Source organism: Eschrichtius robustus, chromosome 3, assembly GCF_028021215.1.
Source record: "Eschrichtius robustus isolate mEscRob2 chromosome 3, mEscRob2.pri, whole genome shotgun sequence".
Taxonomy (NCBI): domain Eukaryota; kingdom Metazoa; phylum Chordata; class Mammalia; order Artiodactyla; family Eschrichtiidae; genus Eschrichtius; species Eschrichtius robustus.
The window spans coordinates 164,741,004-164,756,829 of NC_090826.1; the positions used below are offsets into that span (position 1 = coordinate 164,741,004).

Sequence of the window (15,826 nt, forward strand, 5' to 3'; positions counted from 1 at the left end):
TTTTATTTTCTTTATCTATGTTCTAATCAATTACAAGTGTTATAAATTAATGAAAGCTGCTATAGTAATCGTGGAATACATGTTCATCTAACAAATTAGCTTTAAAATATATAAAGTAACAACTGATAGAATGTGCATAGGGGAATACAAGAACTTTCAACAGTTGAAGATAGAGCTTTTAACCCTCCTCAGAAATTGGCAAGTTAAGCAGATGAAAAAAATCGAGACTTAGAAGTGTTTATTTTTTGAAGGTGGAACTTTTTAATGGCATAATTATTCCATTCTGTGTTAAAACATTTGGTAGAGCAGTGATTTTAAAAATTGATAAAAACTGGTTTCTCCCAAACTAGTTTCACCAAGGAAATTAGAGGTCAGTTAAATCTGTACCTAGTGGGGACCACCTAGTTTTGTTTTAAGCTATTTCTATTGGGATTTATACTCTGCAACTAGCACAGCAGTTCTGGCCAGTGTTAGAATTGTTCATACTATGATCAGCCCAGGTTCATTGCAAATAAAGGCTTCTGGTAAAAAAAAAAAAAAATCATGCTACAGAAAAGAACAGAGAGGGTATGCAACACTGGAAATTCAACAGATTTAGGGACCACAGGAAAAAGTGGCTTTCTTCATTTAAAGGGCTGTCTACCATTTCTCCTCTTAACTTTTTCCAAACCTAAAAAATAACTACTTGGGAAGATGTGGTGAATATATGTGGGAATTTAAATCCTTGTTAGGAATTCAGTTTTTCCTTTAAACCCTTCACGTTCTCACTCAGTTTTGCTCCCTGGAGATGTTGGTTGGGGAAGGTTTGGAGGTTGGTTGTAGCAGGCTTTGGAGCAGCAGACACTATGTAGAACTAGTCTCTGTGAAAGTTCTTCTTAGGAAATTTAAAGGGTGCTCTGCCTTGTCAGCAGTAAGGATCAGTCCACTGATGAGGCTGAGATGTAGCCAAGGTTTGGAGTTATTTTCTGTGTAAGAGAGCTCTTTTTAACCCAGAAATGATCAATTCAAATCATATACACAGGTTTGGCCTAGTCTAGTCTTGTCATAGCCACCGTCTAAACTCTTCAGTCCTATCTGAACTGAAAAAATAAAAGGAATTTCCACCCTCATATCCAACTTAACCCAACCTGCCATATTAAAAGCAAAAACAAAAACAGTTTGTGCAGGGCTGGCTGGATAAGCCGCAGTAGGCTTAACTTTTTTTCTGGTATTGATCAGTACATGAGATTCTGTCCACTATCTCTGATTTGATTCCACCGTAGTCCTTTTCTTAGAGAATTTGAAGAAGAAATTGTCACTCTGCTCAGTTTTCTAGAGTTGACAGCCAGCCATTAGGGGGTGGCATTCTCTACTCTCCAGTCCAGGATGCAGATGGTGTGGCCTCCCTTCATTTCATTTGCGACATGCAGGAAGTTGGCATACACAGGGAAGGTTCCCTCTCCTGGGCCATTCTTGTAAACACCAGCTGTGATCTTCAGGGACATTGTAGAAACTGCAGGTGTAGTGCTTGTTATCTTTGTAGGAAGGAGTATAGCCAGGCTCACAGTCTTGCTGCACCTGGGAGTGTCTCTTCACCTCCATCACCTGGTAGCTGAGAGCCATTGAAATGGTGCTCACATTGTGGGATGGAATAGGGCCTACAGCCTACATGGGTGTCATAGAGGCCACCAGAGACCTTTCTTGGTCCAGAAATTCCAGGCTTTAGAGGGAAAGCCCCCATACAGCCATCCCCATACTTCGCAGTAGATGAGCAGGTTTTCAGCGGGCATCTCTGTGGGGGCATTCCTATTGGTGTCAATACAGATCTGATCAGAAATGGTTTTTATGGCCCCAAATGCCCAGGAAGAAACACAGGACTGTTGGTAATGTCTTTTTTAATGTTTAGACAGTTTAGCCACTATTCCTCAGTAGCAAAATATTTTTGGCGTATCCATTTTCTTAGCAAACTGTACTCTCTGAGGCAGCTTGGATCTATCCAGGAAATGCTTAAAAAGCCCATTCAGTTCATATCCCCATTATGGAGGCTGAACAGTTCATCTGCAGGGGTTCAAAATAGGGTCTGCTTGGGATACTAGGCAGCACCATCAGGCAGAAAAGGATGGCTAGGGCCCACCACACTTTGGCATCTGGATCCTGGATTTACTGAAGTTGTGGAGACCCTAAGCATGCAGTTGCCACGTCTAATCTCAGTATCTGGTGTCTGGAACCCGAGTCCACCATGTTGCCACTTGGACAAGATATAAAATATTTTAATGACATGATTGTCATGCTGAACCTAATAGATATATATAGAATTCTCCATCTAGCAGAGAATTACACATTTTTTTCTAGCACATACAGATCCTTCTTAAAATTTACATGTTCTAGGCCACAAAGGGTGCTTCAGTAGCTTCCAAAAAATCATCATTATGCAGACCATAATCTCTGGCCTTAATAAAATACAATAAATATCAGTCAGATAGCTAAAAATGACCCAAATGTTTGCACACTTACAAGCATAGATCATAAGAGAAATTATAAAATTATTGGATATTAATGGAAATGCTGCACTTCAAAGTTTGTGAGATACTTAAAGTGAGATTTATAACTTATAATATATTTACCAGGAAGTAAGAAACTTTGGTAATTGCTATGGGCTGAACTGTGTCTCCTTCCCCACCCCTTCAAAAAAAATGGATATACTGAAGTCCTATCCTCCAGTACTTCAAACAGTGACAGTAATTTGGAAATAGTGTCTTTACAGAGTTAAGTTAAAATGAGGTCAGTAGGGTAGGCCCTAATCTAATATAATTGGTGTCTTTATAAGAAGGGGAAATTTGGACATAGGCATGGACAGAGGGAAGGTGACATAAAGACATAGGGGAGAAGTTGTCCATCTCCAGCCAGAGAGAGAGGCCTGGAACAGATCCTTCCTTCACGACTCTCAGAAGGAACCAACCCTGCTGATACCTTGATCTTGGACTTCTAGTCTACTGAACTGTGAGAACAAATAAATTTCTGTTGTTTGAGCCACCCAGTCGGTGATACTTCAGTACAGCAGCCCTAGCAAACGAATACAGTAACTAATGAGACAAATATTAATTCAGAAGTTGGAAAAAGAACTATAGAGTAAACAAAAAGGAAGGAAATAATAAGGCCAGAAATCTGTTAGAGAGTAGATATTATCAAAACCCAAAATTAGTTCTTTAAAAAAGTTAATATATTTAAAAATTGTTGGGTACATGATTTGTGCAATTTCAGAAAAAGCATAAATTTAATATACATCTATTAAGAAATAATAAAAGAGAATGTCTTTAATTTGATGAGGGATATGTGCCAAATATCTAAAGCAGACATTAATGGAAAAACTTTACATGCATTCCATTTAAGATCAGGAATAAGACAAAGATGGTTAACAGTGTTTTTTATGTTACTGGAGTTCCTGGCCAGTGCATTAAGAAAATAAATAGAAATGAATTAATGGGATTGGAAGAGAAGAGATAAATCTGTAAGTGTTTATAGATCACCTATATAAAAATCTGTAGGGGAAATAGACAAACTATGTGTATTAATAAGATAATTTAGTATTTCTTAAATAAAAGATTGTTTTCTAAAAATCAGAATTCCTTTGTACTCAAAATAATTACCTAGAAGAGATGATATAAGATACCATTCAGAATAATAAAAGAAAAATCAAGTTTCTAGAATTTAATCTGACAAGTAATGCATAAGATCTACATGGAGAAAATTCTAAAACTTTTATTAAAATGTATGATAAAAAGACCTGAAAAACAGATATACCATGTTCAGATATGGAACAAAATATTTCTGAAGATGTCAATTCTCCCTAAATTAATCTATAAGTTTTGTGGAATGCCAGTCAAAATTCAGTGGAATATTTTGAGAAATTTGACATACTAAATAATTTGCATAGAACTTCTGATTCTAACACACTTGTTTATATCATACCAAATCTTCTGCTGAAAACAACTAGAAAACCTTGATTAAAATATAAACTCATCTATTTGAAGGCATAAGAGCTGTGAAATCATTAAGGACTCAAGGGGCTAAAAGTCACAGAAATAGGTTTTTTGAGAGGTGAACCCCCAACATTCAGCTTTACCTTTCTCTTAGAGGCAGTTGTCTAGAGGCAGAGAAGTTAAAGACAACTTTCAGAAATCTCACAGGTAAGGGAAACAAAAATTGGAGTTCAGTTCTCAATAAAGAGGAGGGCTCTGTTAAATATCTCAGGGAGTTAATTGGAACCCCTGAAAGGCTACACCATTTGGTGTAAGGACAAATGGAAACAGGCCATCCCTCACAAACTCAACTCAGTTCTAATCAAATCAATCCCAGATTGGATTAAGGTAATCAGTGTAGTAGAAATGAAACATACAGTGATTTAAATTAAAACTTGATAGTTTTCACAGCAAACTGAAGAGAAGATTGGTGAACTGGAAAATAGGTCAGTAGGAAATACCTAGGCTGAAGCATGGAGAGGAAAAAAAATGGAAGGAAAGTTTAAAAATAAGTTAGGATTCATATTAGGCATAGTAAAAAAAATTAACATGTATCTATTTATATTTCCAGAAGGAGATAAAAGAGAGAAAATGGGACAAAAACAACATTTGAAGAGAATGATGGCCGAGAATTTTTCAGAGCTAACTAAAAACATAAATCCATACATAGATTCAAGAATTCTGTTGACTCCATGACAGGATAAATACATCTAGGCACATAATACATCCAGCCATGTGATTGTAAAACTTCTGAAAACCATAGATAAAGATACAATTTTAATAGTAGTTAGAGGAAAGGGACATGTAACTTCCAATAAACAATGAGAAGACAATTCACCTTTTAACAGAAATGATGGAAGTTGAAGATAATAGAAAATGGCATCTTAAAAGTGCTGAAAGAAGGAAACTCGTCATCTATGATTCTATACCCAGCAAATATTTTTTAAAAATGAAGGCAAAAGAATGAAGTTGGATTCTGCCTCACACCATATAAAAAATTAACTCAAAACAGACCATAGACTTAAATGTAAGAGCTAAACCTGTGATACTCCTAGAAGGAAACATAGATGTAAACTTTTTTGACCTTGGTTTGGGCAGTAGTTTCTTAAATACATCACAATCACCAAATTACAAGCACCAAAGAAAAAAGAGACAAATTAGGTTTCATCAAAGTTAAAAACTTCTGTGCTTCCAAATAACACTGTCAAGAAATTGAAGAGACATTTCACAGAATGGGAGAAAATATTTGCAAGTTGTATATCTGATAAGGGTCTATTGTCCCGAAATATATAAAGAATATTTATAACTCAACAATAAGAACACAAATTGACAACTAAAAAATTGACAACTGATTTCAATAGAAATTTCTCCAAAGAAGATATATAAATAACCAATAAGCACATGAAAATGTGCTCAACATCATTAGTCATTAGGGAAATACAAATCAAAACGACAATGAGATACCACTTCTCACCCACTAAAGTTAATATAATTAAAAGACAGTAATAAGTGTTTGCAAGAATATAGAAAGATTGGAACTCTCGTGCATTCCTGGTGGGAGTGTAAAATGGTACAACTGCTTTGACAAACAACCATTCAGTTCAGCAATTCTATTCCTAGATACATGCCCAAGAGAATTGAAAACACATGTAAATGCAAAACCTTGTACATGAACTTTCATAGTAGTCTTAGTCACATTAGCGAAGGAAACAGTCCAAATGCCCATCAGGTGATGAATGGATAAACAACTGTGGTATGTCCTTATAATGAGATATTATTCAGCCACACAGGGAATCAAGTACTGATATATGCTACAACATGGATGAACCTTGAAAGCATGCTAAATGAAATTAATCAGACGTAAAAGGACATGTATGACTCAATTTATATGAAATATCCAGAATAGGCAAATCCAAAAAGACAAAGTAGATTAGTGGTTGTCAGGAGGTGGTGGGAGGGGGGAGTGAGGCATGCTTACTTCTGGGTGTGGGGGTTCTTTTTGGGGTGATAGATATATTCTGGCATTAGATAGAGGTGATGACTGTACAACTTTGTGAACATATTGAAAACCAGTGATTTATACACTTTAAAGGGTGAATTTTTATGGTATTTGAGTTATGTCTCAATAAAATTCTTTTAAATGAAGGTAAAATGAAGACAAAGAAAAATTGAGAATCTGTTTTTAGACAAAGAAAAAACTGAGAATCTGTCATCAGGAGACTTAAACTAAAGAAAATCCTAAAGGAAATCTTAACAGGCAGAAAGAAAATACTCCCAAGTGAAGCACAGAAATGTAGGAAGGAACACAGAGCTTTGGAAAGGATAAATGTCTTTTGATGACTATATAAAACAATAACAATAATGTCTTGTAGGATATGTTAAGTATGTAGGCTTAGATTACATAACAACAATAGTACAATGAGTAAGAAATTGGGAAATTAATGTGTTCTAAATCTAATCATTGTCTGGAGGTGGTAAGAATACTAATTTAATACATTGATATTATAAGATGTAATCTTTAGGACAGCCATTTAAAGAAAAGTAGTATAGTGTATAATTAATAAGCTATAGAGGTAGAAAAATCAAGTGATGGAAAATAAAAAAGAATACTGAGCAGATAGGATAAATAAGAAACGTTAATACACCTAAACATTTAAGCAATTATACAAAATATAAATGGAGTAAATAATCCAAGTAAAAGAAAAAGATTGTTCACTTAGATAAAGAAGTAAAACTCAGGAATATCTGTTTAGAAGAGATACATCTTTAATATAAGAATATAGAAAAGGTACAAATTTTTAAAAGTTACAAATGAAAACAAAGTGATGTGGCTACTCCAAAATCAGACAAAGTAGACTTTAAGTCAAGAAGTATTTCTCCATCTAACCACATATAAAGAAAGAAATGCCGTATGTTAACAGATTCATGTGTCAGGAAAATATACATATACCCATTGAACTGTTTTACTCACAACACTGAAAACAAATGTGTGGTTTTTCTTTTTCTCATACCAACCAGTTCTCCAACTCTGGACACCATCTGGGCATCCGACAGTTCAGTTGAATCCTGATATTATCTGCCTGGGGTTAGCATGAGATCCGACAAGACTGCCCCTACTTCAGAAGCCATTTGCAAGTCCCAGGCCACCGGTACTTCTGACCAACCAGCTATAAATTAAGGGCTCCTAGAACTCCTTCCTCAAGTTCAGTAATTTGCTAGGAGGACTCATAGAACTCAGGAAATATACTTAATATATTTTTTATTAATATATAAGTTTCAGGTGTACAACATTATAGCTTGACATCTGTATACGCTACAGAGTAATTACCCCCCAAAAGTCTCATTACCGTCTGTCACCATACAATTGACCCCTTCACCACTTTTGCCTACCCCACCAACCCCCTTTGCCTCTGGTACCCACTGATCTTTTCTCTGTATTGATGTTTGTTTTTCTTTTGTTTGTTTTGTTTTTTTAGATTCCACGTATGAGTGAAATCATACAGTATTTGTCTTTTTCCTTCTGACTTATTTCACTTAGCATAGTACCCTCTAGAGTCATCCGTGTTGTTGCACATAGCAAGATTTTATTCTTTTCTTATGGCTGAGTAGTATTCCATTGTATATATATACCCCATCTTTATCTGTTCATCCATTGATGTACACTTAAGTTGTCCATATCTTGGATATTGTAAATAATGTTGCAGTGAGCATTGGGGTGCATAGATCTTTTTGATTTAGTGTTTTTATATTCTTTGGCTAAATACCCAGAAGTGGAATAGCTGGATCACATGGTAGTTCTATCCTTAACTTTTCGAAGAGTCTTCACACTGTTTTCCATAGTGGCTGTACCAGTTGGTTTTTCTTTTTCTCATACCAACCAGTGGTATGACACAGTGTTGGGAAAACTGGACAGCCATGTGCAAAAGAATAAAATGAGACCACCAAATTTACAATCCCACCAACAGTGTGCGAGTGTTCTCTTTTCTCCACATTCTTTCCAACACTTTCTAATTTTTGTCTTTTTTTTTTTTTAAAGAGCACAACTGGAAGCAACCTTTATTTTTTTATTTTCATTTTTATTTTTTATTAATTTATTTTTATTTTTGGCTGTGTTGGGTCTTTGTTTCTGTGCAAGGGCTTTCTCTAGTTGTGGCAAGCGGGGGCCACTCTTCATTGCGGTGCGCGGGCCTTTCACTATCGCGGCCTCTCCTGTTGCGGAGCACAGGCTCCAGACGCGCAGGCTCAGTAATTGTGGCTCACGGGTCTAGTTGCTCCGTGGCATGTGGGATCTTCCCAGACCAGGGCTCGAACCTGTGTCCCCTGCATTGGCAGGCAGAGTCTCAACCCCTGCGCCACCAGGGAAGCCCTTTTGTCTTTTTTATGATAGCCGTTATGATAGGTGTGAAGTAATATCTCATTGCAGTTTTGACTTGCATTTCCTTAATAATTAGTGATGTTGAACATCTTTTCATGTGTCTGTTGGCCATCTGTATGTCTTCTTTGGAAAAATGTCTATTCAGCTTCTCTGCTCATTTTTAAAATGGGTTCTTTGGGTTTTTGTTGTTGTGATTGAGTTATATGAGTTCTTTATATATTTTAGATATTACCTCCTTATCAGACACAAAAGATTTTGCAAATATACTCTCCCACTCAGTAGGTTGCCTTTTCGATTTGGTGATGGTTCCCTTTGCTGTGCAGAAACTTTTTAGTTTGATGTACTCCCATTTGGTTATTTTTGCTATTGTTTCCCTTGCCTTGGAGTCAGATCCACAAAAACGTTGCTAAGGCTGATTTCAGTGAGGTTACTGCCTATGTTTTCTTCTAGGAATTTTATGGTTTCAAGTCTTACATTCAATTCTTTAATCTATTTTGAGTTAGTTTTTGTGTATGATGTAAGATGGTGGTCTAATTTTATTCTTTTGCACACGGCTGTCCAGTTTTCCCAACACCATTTATTGAAGAGGTTGTCCTTTCTCCATTGTATGTTCTTTGCTCCTTTGTTGTGAATTAATTACCCATACATGTGTGGGTTTATTTCTGGAATCTCAGTTCTTTTCCATTGAGCTCTGTGTCTGTTTTTGTGTCAACACCATACTGTTTTGATAACTATAGTTTTGTAGTATAGTTTGAAACCAGGAAGCATGATACCTCCAGCTTTTTTTTTTTTTAACATCTTTATTGGAGTATAATTGCTTTACAATGGTGTGTTAGTTTCTGCTTTATAACAAAGTGAATCAGTTATACATATACATATATCCCCATATCTCTTCCCTCTTGCACCTCCCTCCCTCCCACCCTCCCTATCCCACCCCTCTAGGTGGTCACAAAGCACCGAGCTGATCTCCCTGTGCTATGCGGCTGCTTCCCACTAGCTATCTATTTTACATTTGGTAGTGTATATATGTCCATGCCACTCTCTCACTTTGTCCCAGCCTACCCTTCCCCCTCCCCATATCCTCAAGTCCATTCTCTAGTAGGTCTGTGTCTTTATTCCCATCTTGCCCCTAGGTTCTTCATGACCATTTTTGTATGTGTTTTTTAGATTCCATATATATGTGTTAGCATACGGTATTTGTTTTTCTCTTTCTGACTTACTTCACTCTATGACAGACTCGGGGTCCATCCACCTCACTACAAATAACTCAATTTCGTTTCTTTTTATGGCTGAGTAATATTCCATTGTATATATGTGCCACATCTTCTTTATCCATTCATCTGTTGATGGACACTTAGGTTGCTTCCATGTCGTGGCTATTGTAAATAGAACTGCAATGAGCATTGTGGTATATGACTCTTTTTGAATTATGGTTTTCTCAGGGTATATGCCAGCTTTGTTATTCTCAAGATTGTTTTGGGTGTTCCAGATCTTTTGTTGTTCCATACAAATCTTAGAATTATTTGTTCTGGTTCTGTGAAATATGCCATTGTAATTTTGATAGGGATTGCATTGAATCTGTAGATTGCTTTGGGTAGTATGGACATTTTACAATACTAATTCTTACAGTCCATGAGCACTGAATAGCGTTTTATTTATTAGTATCTTCTTCAGTTTCTTTCATCAGTGTCTTATAGTTTTTAGTGTACAGGTCTTTCACCTCCTTGGTTAAATTTATTCCTAGGTATTCTTTTGATGCAGTGGTAAATGGGATTGTTTTCGTAATTTCTCTTTCTTATAGTTCTCTTTTAGTGTATAGAAATGCCATGGATTTCTGTGTATTGATTTTGTATCCTGCAACTTAGCTTAATTCATTTATTAGTTTTTTGATGGAGTCTTTAGGGTTTTCTATATATAGGGTTTTCTATATATATATTTGCACTTCTGCAAATAGTGCCAGTTTCACGTCTTTCCAATTTTGAGTCCTTTTATTTCTTTTTCTTGTCTGATTGCTGTGGCTAGGATTTCCAATGCTGTGTTGAATAGAAATGGTGAGAGTGGGCATCCTTGTCTTGTTCCTGTTAGAGGAAAAGCTTTCAGCTTTTCACCGTTGAATTGTATGATGTGGGTTTGTCATGTTGCCTTTATTATGTTGAGGTACATTCCCTCTGTGCATACTTGTTGAGAGTTTTTATCATAAATAAATGTTGAATAATATCAAATGCTTTTTCTGCATTTATTCAGATGATTATATGATTTTTATCCTTTATTTTGTTAATGTGGTGTGTCACATTGTTTGATTTGCAGATGTTGAACCATCCTTGCATCCCTGGGATAAATCCCACTTGTTCATGGTGTATGATCCTTTTAATGTATTGTTGAATTCAGTTTGCTAATATTTTATTGAGAATTTTACATCTGTATTAATCATGGATATTGGCCTATAATTTTTTCTTTCCTTCCTCCCTCCCTCCCTCCCTTTCTTTCTTTCTCTCTCTCTCCCTCCCTTCCTCACTCCCTCCCAACCTCCCTCCCTCCTTCCATCCCTTCCTTTCTTCCTTCCTGTCCTTGTCTGGTTCTGTATCAGGGTAATGCTGGCTTCATTAAAAGTGTTTGGAAGCATTCCCTCCTCTTCAGGTTTTTGGAAGAGTTTTAGAAAAATAGGCATTAACTGTTCTTTGAACGTTTGGAATAATTCACCAGTCAATCGGTTTAGTTCTGGATTTTTGTTTATTGGGAGTTTTTTGATAACTGATTCAATTTTGTTACTAGTAATCGGTCTAGTCAGATTTTCTTTTTTTTAAATTTTCAGTCTTGGTAGATTGTATATTTCTGGAAATTTATCTCTTTTTTCTAGGTTGTCCAGTTTGTTGGTGTATATGTGTTCCTAATGTTCTCTTATGATCCTTTGTATTTCTGTGGTATCAGTTTTAACTTACCTCTTTCATTTCTGATTTTATGTTTTTGAGCCCTCTTTTTTCCTTGGTTAGTCTAGCTAGAGGCTTATTGATTTTATTTTATTTATTTTTTTGTCTTCTCAAAGAACCAGCTCTTGGTTTCATTGAGCTCTTCTATTGTTTTTTTAATCTCAGTTTTATTTATTCATTTTCTTATATTTAGTATTTCCTTCCTTCTACTAACTTTGGGCTTTGTTTGTTCTGTTTTTTATTTTCCCCTAGTTCCTTTAGATGTAAAATTAGATTATTTGAGATTTTTTTTTAATCTCTTGAGACAGGCCTGTATTGCTATGAACTTCCCTCTTATGACTGCTTTTGCTTCATCCCATAGATTTTGGTACATTTTATTTGTGTTTTCATTTGTCCCTAGGTATTTTTTGATTTCTCCTTTGATTTCTTCAATGACCCATTGGCTGTTCAGTAGCATTTTGTTTAATCTCCATGTTTTTGTGGGGTTTTTTTTTCAATTTTCTTCTTGTAATTGATGTCTAGTTTCATACCATTGTGGTCAGAAAAGACACTTGATATGATTTCAGTTTTTTTTTGAATTTATTGAGACTTGTTTTGTGGCTTAACATGTGATCTATGCATGTGAGAGAGAATGTTACATGTACACTTGAGGAGAATGTGTATTCTGCTGCTTTTGGATGGTGTATTTTCTATATATCTGTTAACTCTATCTGGTATAATGTGTCATTTAAGACCAGTGTTTCCTCACTGAATTTTCTGCCTAGATGATATGTCCATTGCTGTAAGTGGGGTGTTAAAGTCCCCTACTATTATTGTATTGCTTTCACTTTTTCCCCCTTAGGTCCGTTAATATTTGCTTTATATATTTTTCATGCTCCTACGTTGGGTGCATATATATCTATAAATGTTATGTCTTCTTGGTGGATTGAACGCTTTATCATTATGTAGTGCCCTTGTCTTTTATAAGTCTTTGTTTTAAAGTCTATTTTGTCTGATATGAATATAGCTACACCACCTCTTTCCATTTCCATTTGCATGGAATATATTTTTCTATCCCTTCACATACAGTCTGTGTGCATTCTTACTTTTGAATTGAGTCTCTTGTAGGCAGCATGTAGATGGGTCTTCTTCTTATCCATTCAGCCACTGTGTATGATTTTTGATTTGTGAATTTAGTCCATTTGCATTTAAATTAATTATTGATTAGTATTTACTTATTGCCATTTTGTTAGTGGTTTTCTGGCTGTTTTTGTAGCTCCTCTCTGTTCTTTCTTCTTCTCTTTCTCCCTTGTTTGTTGTCTTTTTCTGGGGTTATATTTAGATTCCTTTCTCATTTTCTTTTCTGTGTTTACTATAAGTTTGTGTGTGTGTGTGTGTGTGTGTGTGTGTGTGTGTGTGGTTACTATGAGGTTCACATACAGCATCTTAAGCATACAGTAATCTTTTTTAAGTTGATAGTAACTTTTTTGAAAGTTTTAAGTGATTACTCCTCTGTCATCTTTTATATTTTTGATAATACCTTTTCCATGTTTTGATATTATGCTTTCCTTAACTAATCATTGTATTTTAAATTTTACTATTTTGTCTTTTAACCTTCATACTTGCTTTGTAAGTGATTTATCCACTACCTTTACTATATATTTACCTTTTCCCTTTTGTATATTTTCTTATTATTAATTAGTGTCTTTTCTTTTCAGCTTAAAGAAGTCACTTTAGCATTTCTTGTATGGCTGATGTAGTGGTGATGAACTCCACTCTTGCTGAGTTCTGAATGATAACCTTGATGGCTAGAGAATTCTTGATTGGAATTTTTTTTTTTTCTTTTAGCACTTGAATAAGTCATGCTACTCCCTGTGGCCTGTAAAATTTCTGCTGAAAAACTGCTTATAGCTTTGTGGGGTTTCCCTTGTATGTAATAGGTTGCTTTTTTCTTTATGCTTTTAAGATTCTCTCTTTGCCCTTAACTTTTATCATTTTAATTATAATGTGTGTCACTGTGGTTCTCTTTGGGTTCATCTTATTTGGAACTCTCTGGGCTTCCTCAACTTGTATGTCTGCTTCCTTCCCCAGATAGAGCTTTCAGCCATTATTTCTTTTCTTTTTTTTTTAAATTTATTTATTGTATTTATTTATTTTTTTGGCTGTGTTGGGTCTTCGTTGCTGTGTGCGGGCTTTCTCTAGTTGCATCGAGTGGGGGCTACTCTTTGTTGCGGTGCTCGGGCTTCTCATTGAGGTGGCTTCTCTTGTTGTGGAGCACGGGCTCTGGGCGCGTGGGCTTCAGTAGTTGTGGCACGCAGGCTCAGTAGTTGTGGCTCGCGGGCTCTAGAGCGCAGGCTCAGTAGTTGTGGCGCACGGGCTTAGTTGCTCCACGGCATGTGGGATCTTCCTGGACCAGGGATTGAACCCGTGTCCCCTGCATTAGCAGGCGGATTCTTAACCACTGCACCACCAGGGAAGCCCCAGCCATTATTTCTTAAAATAATTGTTCTGGCCCTTTCTTTCTCTCTTCTCCTTCTGGGACCCCTATAGTGCAAATGTTATTCACCTTGATGTTGTTCCAGAGGCCCCTTAAGGTATCTTCAATTTTTAAATTCTTTTTTCATTTTGCTGCTCTGTCTGGGTCATTTCCATTGCTTTGTCTCAGCTCACTGATTCATTCTTCTACTTCATCCAGTCTGATTTTGAGCCCCTCAAGTATTTTTTCAGTTTAGTTATAACTTCTGTTTGGTACTTTCTTATATTTTCTATCTCTTCGTTTTTGTTTTGTTTTGTTTTGGTTTGGTTTTGGTTTTTTTTGGCTGCACAGTTTGTGGGATTTTAGTTCCCTGACCAGGGATTGACCCTGGGCCCTGGCAGTAAAAGTACCAAGTCCTAACCACTGGACTGCCAGGGAATTCCCTCTATCTCTTTGTTGATGTCCTCACTGTGTTCTTTCTTCTCCCGGGTTCAGTGAGCCATCTTTATAGCATTACTTCTAACTGTTGTGTAAATTGCTTATCTCTGTTTCATTAAGGCCTTTCTCTGGAGATTTGTCTTGTTCTTTAGTTTGGAACATATTTTTATGCCTCATTTGCCTATGTTTGTCTTCACATATTGGGCGAAACAGCTACTCTTCCAATTTCGAAAGAGTGGTCTTGTGTAGGAGATGACCCATGAGGCCCAGAAGTGCCATTTCCCCTGGCTATCAGTGCTAGGCACTCAAGGGATGGTACTTGTGTGGGGTGCATGCACCTGATGGCTGTGGCAGAGCTGTGGCTGCTCTGCAGGGAGGGCAGGGTGTGTTGCACTTGCCTGGCTCAGCTGCTGCATAGGGTGGGCTGGGTGCAGGGTGCTCGTCCAGCCCCGCTGTAGTGTGGCTGGTGTGTGGTGTGGTAAGTGAGGGTTCAGGGTGCTCACCTGACCAGGTTGTGGCATGACGTAGGTAGAGCATCCCTCCTGGTGCTAACAGGCTAGAGGGAGGACACCAAAAATGGCATTCATCAGCTCCGTCATAAGCAAGTTAGAATGTTATTGCAAAGCTTGCCAGTGCTTCTGTCCCCACAGAATGTTCCAGCTGGCTCATGTCTCGCTGGCAGTTACTTTAAGATTAGTAAGTGGGTCTCCCTTGCTTATGGTGTAGGTGCTTTCCAAACCATTCCTTTTGCACTGGATCTCAGGGTGAGTGGGTCTGTATGTGACCCCTTTAATAGTGGGTTCTCCCTTCCCTTTGGTTCTGTGGTTCTCCTGGATTTAATTCCCATTTATTTGCTAAATCAGATGTTTTGGGGGGGGGGTCACCTTTCCTGTGCCAGACCCAAGGGTTGGGGTACCTCATGTAGTGCTCAATACCTTCACTCCTTGAGGAAGAGTTCTGTATTTTTGGAATCCCTGCTAACTGTGGGTAACTGCTCCTGGGCTGGTGTCCCAAGTAAAACCATGTCTCTGCCTCTCCTGCCCCTCTCCATGTGTCTCTTTTATCTTTTGTTGCCAAGGTGTTGTTCATCTAGTTCTCAGGTCCTTTTCAGAGGAAAACGTCTCCTTATGTAGCTGCACACTTGTTGTGTTAATGGGAGGAGGTGAGTTCAGGGTCTTCCTATGCCACCATCTTTATCTTCTCCCAGAAGTTTACTTGATATTACTGGTTTATTGTAACAGATACGACTCAGGAACAGCCAAATGGAAGAGATGTATAGGGTAAGGTATGGAAGGAGAGGTATGGAGCTTCCATGCCCTTTCTGAGTGTGCCCCTGTTCCAGCACCTTGATGTGTTCAGCAACCTGGAAGCTCCCAGAAGCCCTTCAATTAGGGGTTTTTATGGAGATTTCGTTACATAGGCATTATTGATGAAATTGTTGGCCATTAACAACTCAATCTCTAGCCTCTCTCCCCTTCTCTGCGTGTTGGGGGTGGGGCTGAAAGTCACAAGATTCTAATAATGGAGTAGTCTTTCTGGCAACCATCCCCCCACGCTGAACTATCTAGGGCCACTACTCATCTCCTTAACATACAAAAGAATATTATAACTCCACAAATTCAAAGGGTTTTAG

The 15,826-nt window shown here is 37.2% G+C and overlaps 1 protein-coding gene, 1 non-coding gene and 1 pseudogene across 8 annotated transcripts in view; 1 reads left to right on the forward strand and 2 right to left on the reverse strand.

Moving 5' to 3' along the window:
- Nucleotides 1-15,826, forward strand: part of CDC42BPA (CDC42 binding protein kinase alpha) — a 320,607-nt gene that overhangs the window by 73,288 nt on the left and 231,493 nt on the right. The window lies entirely within an intron of this gene.
- On the reverse strand, nucleotides 1,332-14,714 carry LOC137761786 (cathepsin B-like; annotated as a pseudogene).
- Nucleotides 14,122-14,193, reverse strand: TRNAK-UUU (transfer RNA lysine (anticodon UUU)). The gene has a single exon. It is a non-coding gene; the product is annotated as a tRNA-Lys (tRNA).